This window comes from Zalophus californianus, chromosome 13 (assembly GCF_009762305.2).
Source record: "Zalophus californianus isolate mZalCal1 chromosome 13, mZalCal1.pri.v2, whole genome shotgun sequence".
Classification (NCBI taxonomy): domain Eukaryota; kingdom Metazoa; phylum Chordata; class Mammalia; order Carnivora; family Otariidae; genus Zalophus; species Zalophus californianus.
In genome coordinates this window covers 85,012,707-85,031,749 of record NC_045607.1, presented here as the reverse complement: position 1 = coordinate 85,031,749, position 19,043 = coordinate 85,012,707, and the positions used below count along the sequence as shown (strand labels likewise).

At 45.6% G+C, this 19,043-nt stretch overlaps 1 protein-coding gene across 7 annotated transcripts in view; it reads right to left on the bottom strand.

Annotated features, from left to right (window-relative positions):
- KANK1 (KN motif and ankyrin repeat domains 1) overlaps window positions 1-19,043 on the bottom strand; it is a 209,761-nt gene that overhangs the window by 81,377 nt on the left and 109,341 nt on the right. The gene's annotated exons all lie outside the window — the stretch shown is intronic.

Below are 19,043 nucleotides of genomic sequence, written 5' to 3'. Positions count from 1 at the left end.
TAAGTCATACAAACTGTTCCAGCAGATCTTCAATGTCACTTTCGTCCGTTGAAATAAATCTCACTTAAGCTTTTCCCTTTTTGGTATCGGAGACTCAAAACATTCTCTGCTTTTTGGTCTCAGGCTTTCCTGCTGGGACAAGCACACCGCTTTCATGGCTCTGCAGAAGTTCTGCCCATGTTCGTCTCCCCGTGTGAGGTGCGTAAACACCAGGGTGTGGGGTGGGGGTGTTGGCATCTGCCATGGAGATGACTGAAAACGTTTCCTGCCAGCCCGTCATTCCACCGAGGGATGCTTCGGATAACAGCAGGGGAGTGACAGCCTGACCAAGGACAGGCCACGCCTTGGAGGGAAAGCCTTGTCTGCTGGTTGGCATGGGAAGGGAAGACCCTTGGGGTCATTCCCACTGATTTCAAATGGTCAGAGGCCACAGACACGTCCTCTGAGGGCCAATTCAAATGCCATCAATCACTCAACACTTTCGCCATGTTCAGCTGGAAGACGCAACAGGCCTGGGGAAGGCGACTCTGCAGCTAGGATTCCAATCCCTTCCTCCTCAGCCCGAGGTCCTGACTCCTCCTCGCCCCACCCTCCGTTCGTTCTTCTAAAAGGCTCTGATGGCAATGTCTCAACTCCACCACGCTTGGAAAAGTGCCAGAGGATGGAACCTGCCAGGGAAGAGGCTTCCTCCCTCACCCAGGAGAAAAAGGCTGGGCTTGAGCCAGAAACACAGGCTGAAGCCACGTCCCCAGAAGGCCGGCTCCTAGAGCGTGCAATGTGACAGTGGGGCAGGGCCAAAAGCCATCCGCTCCTAAAGTGGGGGCCTTGGGGCTTTACTGGACATTTAGCCCCCTGGGTCTCAACACCCAGCGCGCAGGGGCTGAGGCAGCGAGGAAGCAAGAAGGCAAGATCCCCAAGATCCCTTCTCAGAAAGACCGTGAACACGGAGATCCAGACCAAGGGGTGTGGGGGGAGAAAGGTCTGTGGGTATCTGTGTAGCGTACTAAAGCAAAATTAATTCACAAACATTTGTGTGAAACTATAGGAAGGGGGCAGGGAGAAGCTACAACAAAAATGTCTAGACATCGAGGGAAGGTAAACATTCATTAACGGCAAAATAGCTATTATTTCTAATTTAATGTCTAGCATCTCAAGGACATTGTTTTGTTTTATACTGTTTTTAAATTTTTTTTAAAGATTTTATTTATTCATTTGAGACACAGGTACAGAGAGAGAGAAAGAGAGAGAGAGAAAGCATGAGCAGGGAGAGAGGCAAAGGGAGAGGGAGAAGCAGGTTCCTCGCTGAACCAGGAGCCCGATGTGGGGCTCGATCCCAGAACCCCGGGATCATGACCTGAGCTGAAGGCAGACACTTAACCATCTGAGCCACCCAGGCGCCCCTGTTTTTAAAATAGAGAGAGAGAGAGAGAGAGAGAGAGAGAGAGAGAGAGAGAGAGAGAGTGCGCGCGCACAGGCAGGGGGAGGGGCAGAGAGACAGACAGAATCTTAAGCAGTTCCACACCCAGCGCAGAGCCTGATGCGGGTCTCCACCTCACAACCCTGAGGTCATGACCTGAGCCAAAATCAAGAGTCGGATGCTTAACTGACTGAGCCACCCAGGCGCCCCCAAAATATACCTTTTAAATATAAAATGATGTGTTGATAGGCAGTTACACGTGTTCGTTAAAGCTTCTAAGTCCCTTGTTATTCAAAGTGCAGCCCCCATCCCCCCTAACCAATAGCAGCGGCAGCTGCCGGACTTGTTAAAAAAGCAGAACCCTGGGCCCCACCACAGACCTGCTGAACAGAACCTGCAGCCTAACAAGATGCCCAGGTGATTCGCACACACAGTGAAGTGTGACATGCACTGGGTTAGCCCTATTTTCCCTATCGGGCTTTACGTTTCCTGACGGGCTTACCTTCCATCCTGAGAGAGCCTAAGCAGTGGTTCATGACCTTGGCAGAATAGCGGAATTACTGTCCAGGCCCCAACATACACCAGTGAAACTACTCTGGGGGTGGGACCCTGGCATAAAGAAAGCTCCCCCTGGAGATCCCAATGTGCTACATTGAGAGTCATGGGTCTATTCCAGTGGTTTTCAAAATGGGATCCCTGCACGAGCAGCATCACCATCACCAGGGAACTTGCTAGAAATGCACATTTCTCTCCTTCCTTCCCGTCTCTATCTCCCTCTCACATGCACGCACACTCAACTGTGACTGTGCTTACAGGAAGGGAGCTCACTAAAACCTCAGGAAAGTCTCAGAAGGCAGCGGTCCTGGTTTCTCTCTTGCACAACATATTTGGTACCTGAAATAAAAATCTTTATGAGGATGGCCCAAAATTCATTTAAAAATTGAGGATGAAGGCAGGAAGATACACTTGTAGAAGCTGACGGAGTCATCGGGCCGAAGCATACAGGGGATGAGCAGACCACGGTGGCTTGGAGCCGTCAGTCAAGTCTACTGTTCCATGGGGTTCTGTAGGGCTTACCCGACTGCAACAGAGTTTCCCCAAATCTGAGAGTACAGCAACCTGAGACTCTCCCTGGAGATTCTGATTCCCTGATCCTGGCATGTTGTGTGAAATGTCTTGTTACAGGAGAAGTTTGGAGAACACAGTGCCTTATAGGACTCTTATTCCTCACACGTCACTGTTTCTCAAAGTGTGGCCCTGGACCAGTATTGTCACCTGGAGATTTATCAGAAATGCATGTTCTTGGGCCCCACCCCGGGCTGCCAAATCCGAAATTTCAAGTGGGCCCCGTGGTTGGTGTGTTAACAAGTTCCGCAGCCATTTCCAAAACTATGGCGCTGGGCCATTTTCAAAACTCTTCCATCTTTTAAGTGGAAAGTACCTGCTGTTATCCAAACACCTAGTTTTGGGTGAGAAGCACAGAGAAATGTTGGCTTCTTCATGGGTCGGGGGCCTTGGCTTGCGTCTTTCTTACGGAAGGGATGCTCTTCTTCCAAAGAACAGGATGGAGGAACATGCTGAAGACGGTCTTCCGCTGTAATCATGAATTATTCACACGGGTAGGAGCAGAGTAGAACTGAACACAATGCCAAAACTAAACCAGTTGTGCCAGTGTGGTGGGATTTTTCAAAAATACCGTGAAATTTTACTTGTATTGGGAAGACAATGTTAGCAGCAACTGGAAACACAGAAAACACTTAAGGGTCTACTGTGATGAGGTGTGTTGATGATATTCCTAGTTGCTGTCCTTTCTGTTCCCAAACAATGATTTTGTCAAGAAACGTATTCACCACAACGGTATGAAAACTGGTTCATCATTTCCTTATGCTCAAATGCAAGAGGACTACTTGAAAACTCGAGGAATGCAAGGCAAAGAACACTTCCTACACAATGACAGGTCTCAGAGGGTTTCTGAAACTCCCCAAATCAAATGCAAAGTTTTGTGGTTTTTTAGAAAACACACACTGTTCAAGGGAGAGCTTTTACTGCCTTGAGTCCATATCCAAAAGAGGCCAGGACTGAAGGAAAGTCAAGAACCTCTGAATTTCAGGGCACCTGGGTGGCTCAGTCAGCTGAGCCTCTGCCTTCAGCTCAGGTCATGATCCCGGGATCCTGGGATCAAGTCCCGCATAGGGCTCCCTGCTCGGCGGAGAGTCTGCCGCTCCCCCTGCTTGTGCTCTCTCTCTCTGACAAAAAAAATAAATAACATCTTTTTAAACAAAACAAAACAGAAAGAACCTCTGAATTTCAGTCTCTTTCACTGGACACAAATCTGGACCCAAGGCTTAACCATAAAATCTTCTAAGATATGAAAGAAAATCCATTCCCTTACCTGGAGACCTCTTTTCTGTGGCATTAAAGGATGCTCACGAGGATGGGGGCTCATCCACAACAGCGGAGATCGTGATGAGTTGCAGCCCAAGACCAGGAGCCTGGAAACCACGTTTTCATTTCCATGTGGCCTCAAACGACCTCCGGGACTCTGGCAAAGTTACTTAAATGCTCTGGGCCCCCAGTTCTCTAGGGTGGGGTGAGGACAGCCCTGTAATAAGGACTCCAGGGCTGACAGACATCCTGTGATTCTGTAATTGGGCTTGTGTCAATCCTAGGCTCCCCTGGGCCAATGTTGCCAAATCAATTCAGACTCCAAGGGATGTTGTGCATGGGTCAGCAGGACACAGGTCTTGCCTCCCAGGCCCCCCGCCCCCCACCACGTCTGGAAGCTCATCCTGGCACAGGGCTGACCACAGAGATTGACCACCAGGCAACAGGGAGGAGATGCTATAAGATGAGGGTTCTGGATTCTTCTCCAACTCAGCGCTCAAAGGCGCTGCTTTGTTCTACCCCTTCTAAATGAAGGTATCTTTTCTCTTTTGGGGCAACAGTGGCACATCTTCAACAATAAAGAAAAGTGTAAGAGAAAAATGAAAAATCAGCTATAATGCTACTAATGATCATCAGCATTCTGGTGGGTAGTGTCCTAATTCGTCCCTGTGCTCACACACATGGGCATACACATTTGTTCCCAAATATGTTACTTTATTTTTCTTTAGTCTCTTCTATTTACTGTGAGTAGCATTTTTTATTAATATGTTACAATCTTTTCATCCCTTCACCCACTGACGTTTCCAGGATGGGACAATTATGAATAAAGCTGCTATGAATATTCTCCCACACATCTTTTTTGTGACCATGTGTTTATACACTCAGGAATAAAAGTGCTGGATCACAGAGACAGAGAATGTGTGGTTAACTTTCTAAGAAACACCCCCAACTTCTTTCCAAAGTGGTTGCAACATTTTACGTTCTGACTGGCAATGTATACAAGTTCAAGTTATTGCTCACTGTCACCAGTACTAGATACTATCAGCTGGTGTTGGTCATCACTGCTGGTGGTCTGACTTGCCCCTGTCTCCCTAATGACCAAAGCTATGGAGCATCTTCTCCTGGGCTGAGTGGCCATCACAGACCTTCTTCTGCAACAACTCTGGGCACATCTTTTCTTCATTTCTCATTAGTTGTTTGTCTTTTTGCTCTTGAATTACAGTAATTCTTTATATAATTGGGTAAGAGTCCTTTTTTGGATTTGTAAGCATTAAAATATCACAAATACTTCCATAGCAGGCTGTTGCTTGCCTTTTTGTTTTCCTGATGTTGCTTTTTTGAAGAACAGAAGTTTTAAATTTTGGGAAGCCCAGCACACCAGCTGTCTTCTTCTATGGTTAGTGCTTGGTGTCTTGTGCAAAGAAATCTTGCTTGCCCCTCAGATGCAAAGACATTATTTTCTGTTTTCTTCTAGAAGCTTTAATTTTTTCTGTGCGTCATCTCAAATTAATTTTTGGATACGGTATGAGGCAGGGGTCCAGCTTAATTTTTCTCCATCTGAATAACCAATTGTCTCAGCACCATTACGATAATTATTTTAACATTTATAGGAGCCATCTTTTTTTTTTAATTTTATTTATTTATCTGAGAGAGCGCATGAGCAGGGGGAGGGGCAGAGAGAGAAGGAGAGGGAGAAGCAGTTTCCCTGCTGAGCAGGGAGCTGGACATGGGGCTCGATCCCAGGGTCCCGGGATCATGACCTGAGCTGAAGGCAGACACTTAACCGACCGAGCCACCCATGCGCCCCTATAAGAGCCATCTTTTAAAGATAACACCTGCATGTCTCCTTTCTAACAGCTGCAGAATGTTCCCTTTCATGCCTGGGCCATATTTTATTTGACTTTCCTTTTTACTGAATATTTAGATTATTTCCAATTTTCTCATATTACAAGTATTCTGGGAACATACTTTTACATTTAGCTTTGGGTACCTGTCCAATAATTCGCTATGGATCAATTCCAAGAAGTGGATTTATGACATGAAAAGACACAGCCTGTGCACTCTGACGGGTAATGCCAGGTCACCCTGCAGAAAGGTGAAACTCTCGCCAAAATCGCATGGGAGGGCCAATGGAGCTGTAATCCATGTCTATCTTTATTGCTTTTAACACAGTAAACACACCACCAAAACGATGCATCCAAAAATCTCTCTGCATACAATATGTTCTTATGAAGTTTGAATTTAATATGGCAATTTTTGTTGTTCAATGTGGGATTCTCTGTTTATTCTTCAGCCTTGGTTCAGAGTAAATTATATTCCATAAACTCAATTCCTGTATATAGTATTAATGTTGTATCTGGGGGTAAATTTAGTTTAATTCTCTCCTCCAGAAGTCTAAGAATGAGAAATTCTGGAATGACTTACAGTGGCTCATTACCTACTACATTATATGGGGCTTGGTGTATAACCAATTGGTCAGAGCAGAGATGGGAATACACTCTAGACTCCTGTCCTAAGACTGAAGAGGTCATTGTGTCAAAAGAACACAGTCAAGTACATACATTTGGACCCTAAGTACCTTCTGGAACAGGCTCCCCTTTATTCTTTCAAAGAGGTATCTCATGCCCACATAAGCAGATGAGTAGGGAAAATGCTGGTAAACTGCAGAAGAAAGTTCTAGCTATTGCTGCCACTGTGAGGCCAGATTCCTTAGATTAGGAACACGGAAGAAGAAATTAATACAGCCAACTATGAATTATATAAAAATTTTCTGAACCTATGAAACCAAGATTTTTTTTTTTAAAGAGAGCCAAGGGGAAAATACAAAATGTGTGTGTGTGTGTGTGACTAGTACCAAAGATCTTTAGTATACACACACACACACACACACACATTTTGGAGGTGTCCTTACAGAAATAAAACCACATAGTTGAAGTAAAGACTATATATTATATACAACGTCATATGATCATAAAACTCTTGGTTACCATGGTTTAACAATGCGCTCTAAAAACCCCGAGTTTAAATCCTGCCTTTGTAGATGAGAACATTTCATGAAATAACAGAGGTTAACAGGTAGAAGAGAGTCCCAGTTAGTGGTGGCCCCGTGTCCTTCCAGGTGAAGAGAGGAAGGCACATAACAGCTTTTTTCCTACAACGGAAGCAGGAGGAACTTTCCTCTCTGAATGTCCCCAAAGTTCCTATTGATTTTCTTACACTTCTGCCCCCCTCTCCTTCCCTCCTAGCGCTTAACTGCTGTACAAAGAGCCAGCTGCTGGAATTCCAAGTCCACGAAATGTGTATTTCTTGATTCTTTTCATCGGCAGGAACACAGGGCCTCTGTAGAGAATGCTGGAAGATTTCGAAAGAGACTGGGAACCAGAGTTAAGCCCTAACTGGACAGTTCTTCTCGTTCAAGCCTCAGCGAAGCAGCTCCTCCCAGGACAGGGTCCCCTCTGTGTCACCCTCACTTGCGTGTGGGACAACAGTGACATCCAGAGTCAGAGCCTGCTGAAGCACCCTGTCCTGACAAGCGGCTAGTCAGGGTCTGCAGCAACACCAGCACCCCTCGGAGCTGGTCACAAATGCAACAAGCGGCCCCCACCCCGGCCCCAGGACATCAGAATCAGCATTTCAACAACCGCCCACCAAAAAGTGCGAGAAAGCCCACTGGTTTCACAGAGATCTCTATGCCACGTTCACGTCTCTGTGAAGTCTGTGCTCTGGGGAGAGCACTGAACTGACCCATTCCATTGATTTTTCTTTATTTTCTGACCTTCTGCTTTCACTTTGCAAGACTTAATTCATACATATTTCTTTAGGGCTCATGAGCGCAGAGGCCAACCCCAGAACTCCCATACTGGCTGTGGACAGAGAAAGGCAGTTACGCGTTTGCTTTCAACCAACCGTGATTTGCGCTGAACTTTTTGCCAACCGCTCTGGCTTATGAGAACATTGGGATTGCGGATGCTAAAAGAGTACAGTATCCTCTTGACGTTTTCACAAATTCCGCACTAATGCTGGCAGGAAGGGGCCATTTTGTGGTTCTACTGGGGCCTGCAAGGGACACAGAAAGTGGCAGCCTCCTCTCCTCCTTGCAGGATTTTCGCTTGAAGCTCCTGTCTCTTTCAGTCCCACCTTCTCCTTGAAGAGAGGAGGAAGATGTGGTGAAGATGCTGCCTTGTAGGCTGGCCCCTGTGAGCTGCCTCCTCATTCCACCCGTCCCCTGGAGTTACCCCATAAGAGCTGCAGGCATGTTTCACACCCCCGTCGCCTGGCTGCCGGGGGGGAACAATGATCAAAAATGAGACGGATACGGGGGTGCCTGGCTGGCTCAGTCGGTAGAACGTGCACCTTTTGATCTCGGGGTCTTGAGTTCAAGCCCCATGTTGGGCGTAGAGCTTAAACAAGCACGCAAAAACCCCGAGATGGATACCATCTCAATGCAAACGAATATTCACGCTGAATGAAAACCTTGATAGGCCTTTAAGAAGGAATGTGAGCCTTCAAGCTCTAACAAGCCGAGCGAGAATGGAAACCGTTCGGGTGTCAAAGCTACTGTTTTGAGCCAGGGTGCACAAATACACATTCTAGTCTGAACAGCTCATTGGAAACCGGCTGCCGTGGGTGCTGATCATCAGACACTACTGACTTTAATCGGTAAGCTGCATTCCAGGACGTTATTGGACCACATCCACATCTAAGTCAGTTCAGTGGCTGAGGTCAATTATCAAAGATTCTTGTAATTCCACTCATTTGCTGGCTCCAGCTTTCGCTTTTTTTCAATGCCTTGAACCAAGGTGACCTATATGGTGACGATTCAAATTGGGACACTTTTGAGAGGGCTAAAATGTTAAGTCGATGGGATGCTGGAGCCACAGGCATAAACTAGGATGGTCCCAGGCAAACTGGGACACATCATCTCCGAGCCTTTAAAGAACTAACAGAAAAAAAGGGGAGAGGGATGGGAATACCAAGTCAGAGAAGCACTGAGAGAATGCTATGAAGACATAGGACCCAGTCAGGAAACAGGCATCTTCTATATATCCCACTGCCACGAGGCTCTCTGCATTCCTATTGACGGATAGAGTAAAAATGCACAGTGGAGGCTGAGAAAGGCTGCAGGAACCAGCGATGTCCAACAAAGCTGTGCTGGTCTCACTGTCCTCATCCCTGAGCATAAAGCCAGTAACAGGATTTTCTAGAGCAAGAGGCTCTGAATAATACAACCTCCAACAATCTCCTGGGAACTGCATTCGACACTGATGTGCACTGTTTCCCTTTAACTCAGAATCTCAGAGCTGGATTATCTGAATGGTTTCAGGACAAAAGTCTCCCACCCTCTATTCTAAACCAAACCTGAGAACAGACTCGTCCTCACTGTACAATTTTTCGATGTTTTCACATGCGTTATCTTAGCTAAGCTGCAAAATGGCTTCGTGAGATATATGCCCCCTGTAACAGATCAGGAGACCGGGTTCAGAGAAGTGAGCTCCACGTGGCACCTGACCTGGTCAGGGCACAGACCAGCCTGACGCTCGCTGCCCGCCCGGGGGCTGTAGGCTTTGCAAGCGCAACGATCGCCCTCGTTTCCTAAGCACCTAGCACTCAGCCTAGGACGGCCAACGTTCAGAATTATTTTAATTAATTAAAAATTATTTTTTGAGTGAATGAGTAAGTTGCGTAAGAAAACGAATTGGTACATTTGTACCACTTGTGTCTGTTCTCATTTTATGACCCAGAGAAGGCAAATATTACATATTATATACGCAGAATTTTTTTTAAAGATTTAATTTATTTATTCATGAGAGTCAGAGAGAGAGAGAGAGAGAGAGAGAGGCAGAGGGAGAAGCAGGCTCCCCAAGGAGCAGGGAGCCTGACGCGGGACTCGATCCCAGGACTCCGGGATCATGACCCGAGCCGAAGGCAGATGCCCAACCATCTGAGCCACCCAGGCACCCCTACGCAGACTATCTTTAAAGAAATACTGAGATGATCCTAGTAAAGAATGAGAAAAGAGGGGCACCTGGGTGGCTCAGTCAGGTAAGTGTCTGACTCTCGATTTCAGCTCAGGTTATGATCTCAGGGTTGTGAGATCGAGCCCCATGTTGGGCTCTGCGCTGGCTGTGGAGCCTGCTTAAGATTCTCTCCCTCTGCCCCGCGCCCCACTAAAAAACTGAAGAAAAATAAAGAAAGAGAAAAGAAACAAGTTTACTATTATAGGGCTAACAGGAGAAGGAGACTCCAGAAACAGCAGGTGAAAGCAGAAGGCTGAAATGTACTAGACCAACTAGATCCTTTCTTTTGACCTCATTTCCTTGGACTTGAAGGACAGCTCTGTGAAAGACACTTTCCTGAGGCTACCCACTTAGGTCTTAGATCAGGGCTGGTATTTCATGTCTCTGCTACAGTAAGTGTGGGCCAGAAAGAAAAACTAAGATCATTCATCTCCTTCCTTAGTATTTGTTCTGAGTCAACAAGGAAAAAATAGCGTAGAACACTTCATGATATTATGGTGAGAGCTTTCACTCCCCATAGTTTCCTTTTGGTGCTTCTTAGTTGATACTAGGGTTGCATACAACTGTTTTTTAAGAGCTTTCTTTTAAAAAAGACCACTCCCTTAAAGCAAACTGGAATGATTAAAACACACAAACCCCAAAATAAGAAACAGAGTGGGGATTAAATATACACTTAATGGGGAAAGAGTGTGAACACTAAAAACTACACTTGTTTTCTGCAGTTTTCGCTACTTTGAGACCTGACTAGTACCAAAGATCAATAGTTATAGTGGATTAAGTTTCATGGAAAGGCACAGAAAAAAACACAGAGGCATAAAAGTGACAGTCCTCTTCAATTTCAGCTTCCGTAATTCTCATATTTCATCAACACAATAAGAGTACAACATCTGTGTTTAGGATGCCAAGAAAATAGTATAAAACATCCTTATGTGATAATCACATAGCTACCCAGGACTTAGGTGTCTGCTTGGAACACTCATGAGAACAGAACATAAACAAATACACAGATAAACGATCACAAATAAATCCATGAACTCTGCTTATGCTGAAACCTTAAATCCATGGCCATTTTACTCTTCTTTCACATGCGATTCTATTGAATTTGGCTGTTTGGCCCTCCTTCCCCCCCAGCCCCAGATCAGATTACAAGTTTGGGGGACTGCTTCAGAAAGTTAGGTAACTCAAAGGCAGATTCCTATAGCAAGAGAAGAGATGTTAAAATGATGCTTGAGGTGCCTGGGTGGACCAGTCAGCTGAGCATTCGACCCTTGACTTTGGCTCAGGTCATGAGGTGGGGCCCTGCACTCAGCTCTGTGCTGGGCATGGAGCCTGCTTAAGATTCTCTTTCTCCCTCTCCCTCTGCCCCTCCCCACTTCCCGCTCCCATGCTCTATTTCTCTCAAGAATAAATTAAAATAAAATAATGCTTGAGAAGGCAGAGAACAACCCTATAAACTGTGGTTCCCAGGGACGTTATTACTGTAACATAATAACTATGATTGACAATGACGGACCTAACTAAGAGAAGCTTAGATTATGTTCAATAGATTTCTTACGAAAGTGTGTAAATATGTATGTAATCAATTTCAGAAAGTTTTCAAACCAAAATGGTTCAAGCGAGAGAAGGACACAGAAGACATCATCACGGGGACAAATCCTGAGCCATTTGGAAAGCTCAGCTATCCAGAACAGTGTATTCTCTGATGGAGAAATATAACCTGAATTACTACAATTTACTTCTAAATATAAAAAACATTTCCTGTGGTGCCTGGTGACATTCATATTTTCCAAAGGTTAGTGTATGACTGTTGAAACAGGTATCCTAAGCAAATGCAGAAAAACATAAAAGTAAAACAAAGTGTCAAGCAAGGACATTATTAGTTGACTGCCAAGCCCTGAACTGTTAGCCCCTGGGGTCTACCACCAAGCTTCGGTCCTCTTGTCATTCCAGGGTAGCCTGCCTGGGGCTCAGCACCGGCTAAGCATTCAACAAATGGCTACTGAAATACCTATGTAATTTTGTGGCCAAGTCAGATCATTAAGGCCAAAAACGTAATTTGTGGTCAAATCATGAAATACTGAAAGAAGAAAAGAGGAAGGGAAGGGAAGGGAAGGGAAGGGAAGGGAAGGGAAGGGAAGGGAAGGGAAGAAGGGAAGGGAGGAAGGGAAGGGAAGGGAAGGAGGGAAGGGAAGGGAAGGGAAGGAGGGAAGGGAAGGGAAGGAAGGGAAGGAGGAAGGAGGAAGGGGAAGGGAAGGGAAGGGAAGGGAAGGGAAGGGAAGGGAAGGGAAGGGAAGGGAAGGGAAGGGAAGGGAAGGGAAGGGAAGGGAAGGGAAGGGAAGGGAAGGGAAGGGAAGGGAAGGGAAGGGAAGGGAAGGGAAGGGAAGGGAAGGGAAGGGAAGGGAAGGGAAGGGAAGGAAGGGAAGGGAAGGGAAGGGAAGGGAAGGGAAGGGAAGGGAAGGGAAGGGAGGAAGGGAAGGGAAGGGAAGGGAAGGGAAGGGAAGGGAAGGGAAGGGAAGGGAAGGGAAGGGAAGGGAAGGGAAGGGAAGGGAAGGGAAGGGAAGGGAAGGGAAGGGAAGGGAAGGGAAGGGAAGGGAAGGGAAGGGAAGGGAAGGGAAGGGAAGGGAAGGGAAGGGAAGGGAAGGGAAGGGAAGGGAAGGGAAGGGAAGGGAAGGGAAGGGAAGGGAAGGGAAGGGAAGGGAAGGGAAGGGAAGGGAAGGGAAGGGAAGGGAAGGGAAGGGAAGGGAAGGGAAGGGAAGGGAAGGGAGGAAGGGAAGGGAAGGGAAGGGAAGGGAAGGGGAGGAAGGGAAGGGAAGGGAAGGGAAGGGAAGCGAAGGGAAGGGAAGGGAAGGGAAGGGAAGGGAAGGGAAGGGAAGGGAAGGGAAGGGAAGGGAAGGGAAGGGAAGGGAAGGGAAGGGAAGGGGGGGGAAGGGAAGGGAAGGGAAGGGAAGGGAAGGAAGGGAAGGGAAGGGAAGGGAAGGGAAGGGAAGGGAAGGGAAGGGAAGGGAAGGGAAGGGAAGGGAAGGGAAGGGAAGGGAAGGGAAGGGAAGGGAAGGGAAGGGAAGGGAAGGGAAGGGAAGGGAAGGGAAGGGAAGGGAAGGGAAGGGAAGGGAAGGGAAGGGAAGGGAAGGGAGGGAAGGGAAGGGAAGGGAAGGGAAGGGAAGGGAAGGGAAGGGAAGGGAAGGGAAGGGAAGGGAAGGGAAGGGAAGGGAAGGGAAGGGAAGGGAAGGGAAGGGAAGGGAAGGGAAGGGAAGGGAAGGAAGGAAGGGAAGGGAAGGGGAAGGGAAGGGAAGGGAAGGGAAGGGAAGGGAAGGGAAGGGAAGGGAAGGGAAGGGAAGGGAAGGGAAGGGAAGGAAAGAAAGAAAGAAAGAAAGAAAGAAAGAAAAAAAACAGTGCCTTAACTCTTTACCTTGTTTTTGTCGCAAAAACCGGGGTACATTAGTTTTTAAACACGAGAGATTCCATTTCCTAAAAATGTGACCTCTTTTATTTCACTGATTATTAACTTGAAGCCTAATTCTTAAACTCCTAAAAATGTCAGAGCAGAATTCAATTCCCTTCTACCCAGGTTAATGGTAACTGATGTTTGTTCTCGAAACACCAGCGCCTACACAAAAATCACAGATACTTATCACCTTGATTGAAACCACAGGGACCACGTAGATTTAAAAATCTGTGCTTCCTTTAACTGCTTTCCAGGAAGACAATATAGCCTCGTCTCCAGACCCACCAGGCCAGGATCCTCTCTACTTTATTACCAAGGTTAAAAGAGACTGGTTTTACCACAGACACCACATGGAGAAGCACCATTACAGTTGTGGTAAAGAACGCTGCATACTCTATGTAGTGAAACATCACATACTACACATTCAGTATACATTTTCCCATATGCAAAACTAATCAAAGCTAAGTTTAGTCCATTTATCTTAAAATCCCTTGCTTTTAAATAAAATACTCATGGGAGAAGCTCCCTAAAACGGAGATCAAAATTTTAAGTGGAGAGTAAATTAAACCAAAAAACAGAAACAAAAACCGTATTGCAAAAAAAAAAAAAAAAAAAAATCTTATTCTGCAAAGGAAGCATTTAAAGAGTTAACTAAATAAAAGTTGTTTTTAAACAGCAAAAGAGCAGATCTTAAAACAAATACGGTAAAAGTTTATCATCAAAAAGATATCTTAAAGCAGTAGCTTTGAAAAGCTTACGAAAGTTCCGGACCTTATCACCAGAAAGTGTAGATCTGTACACACACACACACACACACACACACACACCTGCATGAGATTTCAAAGGAAGACAGAGAGGCCAGACTGTCACGGCCACCCTCAATAGATCCACGGTTTAATACTTTGGTTTCAAAGTATTAAGATCTTGCCGAATTGTGATCTAACCAGACGCTTAAAAATGACCTTCCCTTCACTCTTTTTATGTTTCCAAATAGGCTCTCCTCCTTTTTTTGTTTTGTTTATAAAATGGTTCCTAATATATTAAATAGGGGGCTATAAAGTAGGAGAAAGAAAGATAAATTTATTCAGGCATAAACTGCATCCAAAAAAATCTTCTAGAACACCAGAAATACTTACCAGCGCCATCATGTCGACACTGGCTTGTGGAGCCGAAAGGCTGCCAATTGGAGGCACAAAAATAAAACTCTCAAAATACCAAAAGGAAGCGCTGACTTTCTTCCATCTATAGAAGCTTACCAGATGAAACAGAAAAAAGAAAGATGACAGGTACCTATTGACTTTGCAGGACATAGAAACAGATTCGCCTTTAGAAATTCAAATAAATTTCAAATAAGAATTACCTGCCACAAAAGTTCTTGTCTAGCTTGAATTTTTCTCTCCCCTCAAAGAAGACGAATTCTACACCAGCTGGCCATTCACGGAAAGGCAAACCATTGCTCAGTGCTGGTGGCTGAGCGTGCCCATGAGCCCAGAATTTGGGGTACGAAACTGACAAAAGCAAGCTCATGCACTGCTGGGATTTAGAAAAGGCAAACACTTGTTCAAAACCAGATCTGCCACTCAACACCACTCTCCTCTTCCCAGTAAAATCATCCAAGATCAAATATCCGAATGGAAAGAAGGTGGGTTCTTGAGAAACTGATTACTGCCAAAGATAAGAAAGAGAAATTAAAAGGGAGGTGTATATTTAAATAAAATGGAGTGGAATGTAATCCTAAAGTAAAATGACAGTGGGGAGAGACCTGATAGAGCCTGCTGAAGCAAAGTGTTTAGCATCAGGGGAAAAGTGCATCCTAAGACTGCTATTTTATGGGGCTCCCTAAGGAACACAGAACCTCTATCGAGATGTTTTTTTTTTTCATACCATGCATTTTTATGAAACTTCTAAAGCGTGAACATTGTTTAGGTGAACGTATTAAAATACACAAAAACAAATGTAGTCAAATCCAACTGCTCAGCCCTGGGTTAAAAGGGGTCAACTGTCTCTAAATTATGGGCATCGTTATGCCCCTTTTTTATATCGGTTCTTGGCAGTGGCATAAATTGAATGGCAGAAAGAGGATTCTCAGTCCGGGGAGAAATGAGAGGAGGAAATTGCAAGACTCATGTTGATCTGGGGACCAGAGGAACCCACAGAAGAGAGTAAGAAACCAAGTGCTTCCTAAATGGCTGGCGTCAAATCCGATACCTTGATGAAAGACACCGAAGTCAACCAAGTTTGAAAGGATGGACAACTACAAGTTTGCCCAGAACCTGGGAATCAAGGACCAACACACTCCTTGCCAAATATTCGGCCTCTAGCTGACAAGACACAGCGGAGACACTTCACTGAGCTGCTCCTAACAATGTCATCTGAGCACCAACGGTAACGAAATACTCATGTGAGACTCTGTTTCTATGCTTCTGCTGAACAAAACCAGCACATCCCTGACACAGCAGAGGGTCAGCTTCCTCCGTGAAGTGCCAGATGGTGGCCGAGAGAGCAAACCTTCAGGAAAGGTGCAGGGGAGAAGACAGAAGGGGCTTCTATGGTACAAGAAAGATCTCAACCGTGGAGGCTGTCCTGGCACCACGCGTAAGACATGCAGCAGGAGCCTGGGGAGTGAGGCCCTGTTCCCATGGGGTCGAGTCCTGTTTGCAACCAGCCTTGTACACAGAGGGTGGCTTCATCTGCAGATTCATGCTGTCATTTAGGACAGGCCAGGGTTCCAGACAACGATACAAGACAGGCATCTTTCCTCATGATACTGTTCTGCCAAGAGCATCACCGGAACAGGAAAATTCTCTGATTGACCCTGAAAGTACTAAGACGTTTAAGAAATTGATGGAAATCCTCAAATAACTACAGTATAGGTAGAGGAAGAACCACAACAGTATGCTTCTTGAATGAGCAGTATCTTCATCTGCCACAATGATGGAGAGCACCGAGCCAAATTAACTTGCCCTCAATGACTACTGTGCTCATACCTTCACCACGATATTTGGTAAGAACCCCTGGATCTTCTGTTTTAGTTTCCCCAACAGTTACCGCTGCTACATACCTAAGGGAAGATACAGATTAGTGTGTATCTGGATGTGATGCTGGGCGCTTCTGCAGCCATTTTGCCCCCATGCAGAGCAAGTCTGAGGACCACCAGCAGCTGGTGGAAAGCAGAGCGGAAAGACAGTAAGCACTTGGGTCTTTGATGATATCACCGAACCCCACATGAAAACAGTCTTAGACTTACGATGGTTTGACTTAGGATTTTAGGATGGCATGAAAGGGATATGCATTCCATAGACACCACACTTCTAATTCTGAATTTTGATCTTTTCTCACGTGGTATGTACTGTCTTGTGATGCTGGGCAGCGGCAGCAAACCACCTACCCAGTCAGCCACACGATCGCGGGCGTGAACTGATACACGGACAGCAATCTGGACCCTACAACCCTTGTGCTTTTTACTTTCTGCACAGTATTCAATAAATTACATGAGGTATTCGATACTTCATTATAAAATGGCTTTGTGTTAGATGACTTTGCCCAACTACAGGCCAATGTATGTGTTCTGAGTACACTGAAGGTGGACTAGGCTAAGCTATGATGTTTGGTGTATTAAATGCATTTCTGAATTATGCCATTTTCAACTTGTGAGGGGTTTATCAGAATGTAACCCCATTTCAAGTCGAGGAAGATCTGCCCACTCATTCTCGGGTTGTTTCTTGGTCCCACAGGACAGTGATTCTCAAAGTATGGTCCTCAAACAAGCAATAGCACCCTTACTCAGAAACTTACTAGAAATGCAAATTCTCAAGCTTCCCCAGAATTACTGAATCCGCAATCCTGGGAATAGGGCCCAGCAACCTGTGTTTGAATAAGGACTCCTAGTGATTCTGATGCACTCCGAAACTTAAGAACCACTGCTGCAGGCAACCCTACTTATGACATCTGCTACCAGTCATCATTAGGCACAATCAAGTGAATGTTGGACCTTACAAAATGGGTTAAACCCTCCATTCTCCAAAGGCCGTATCACCAGAGGTGAAAAAAGGAGACAAATGAACAAACACCCAGCAAATTCTCAAACTAAAACTTTCACGTCATTATTGTGTAGAGGTCACGAGAATATCTGCTAGTGTCTGAAGAAAGCAGAAGACCCACGAATAGCAGGCTTGAGAAAGAATGGGTTGGGGAGGGGGACAAGTATTCCTATGAGCCAGGACAAGTTTTCTTCCTGATGAAAGAGACGTTAAGGAATTGCTGGAGGAGTGGAATACAGCAGAAATGGGGGGAGGGGAGGCGGGAGGGAAGGCAGACAAATGGATGGAATAAAGCACTAAACATTCCTGAAGGTTGCAAAGGTTTGAACAGGGGGCTAGGGAAGGCCTGGGGAAGTGTGAAGTGGCCGGGTAAAGGCTCTGGGAAAGGGGATGGCTTTGGGGGCCTAAGGGAAGGTGGATGGGCAATTCGGTGCTTGCACAACAGAAGGCGTGGCAAGGATGAAGCGGAAGAGTAACATTCAGCCCCTGGGCAAAACTACTCTGCTGATGGAAAATGACTGAGCCTCCATGACACCCTTCATGCCGCCCTGAACGCCTGCTACAGGGCAGATGGGAAATGTGGAGATGCTTATAGTCCAGGTGGGGAAAAGGAGGAAGGGAAGGGCGGTAATTAGACACGAAGCACACAGGAAGTAAGCACCCAGCTTGTGTGATCAGATGTGCTGGTGATGAGAAACAATAAAATACGGCCCCAGTATGGACAAGAACCCTGAAAAGTTTGAAATTATTCTGATAATTCTCACCAAGAAGGGTTTTGCATCTGGATACGTAAGAGTAGCGTTCTCAACCCAGCTGCCCACAGACTCTCCCGGGGAACTTTGAGATCCCATTTTATGAAAACAGACTGGACCCTACCCCGACCACTTGAACCTGAAGTTTTGAATAAGATACCTAGATATACATATTTTAAATATATATATATTTAAATATATATATATTTTGAGACATATATATATATAGAGAGAGAGAGAGGGAAAGAGGGAAAGAGAGAGAGAGAGAGAGAGAGAGAGCAGGAATGCTTGTGATCAAGTTGGAGGGAGAGGGCGAGAGAGAATCTTAAGCAGGCTCCATGCTCAGCACAGAGCCCTGCGTGGGGATTGATCTCATGACCCTGAGATCATGACTTGAGCCAAAATCAAGAGTCAGCCGCCCAATGGACTGAGCCACCCAGGTGCCCCCATATATGCATATTTTTAAAAAGCTCCTTCGATAATTATGATGTGTAGTGAAGACTAGGAACCCCTGTCTGAGAATATCAGTAAAATAGATTAAGAAAATCTAAAACCTGTACGTACCATTGCAGAAGTGAGCTTGTGATTCCTTACAAAAAGGACAAAAAAAAAGTGAGTGGATGAAGAAAGAATATTAATATACTGTGAATGTCACTTGTACTTTTTCTTGTTCTACTAATATGGAATTCTTACTTTCCTAATAATAGAAAGGGATGAATATTCTATTTTAAGGACTGGCTCTAGTCTCAAAGGGGCTTATTATGAATAGAATGTTAAGAAAATTTCCATTTGTGGGTTATATTAGTCTTAGTAACATTTTGGGGAAAGGGTTTGCACAAATAAAGTCAGGGTTTGTGGTTCTCTGAAAAGTACACGAGGGAAGAGAGAGAAGCAAAGACATGCCCCAAAGACCTCAGAATCCAGCTGGGAGATGTGACCTTCACAGAGGTGCCAAATAAGCAGAAAAGAGGGAGGGCAAAGAAAGTTCCA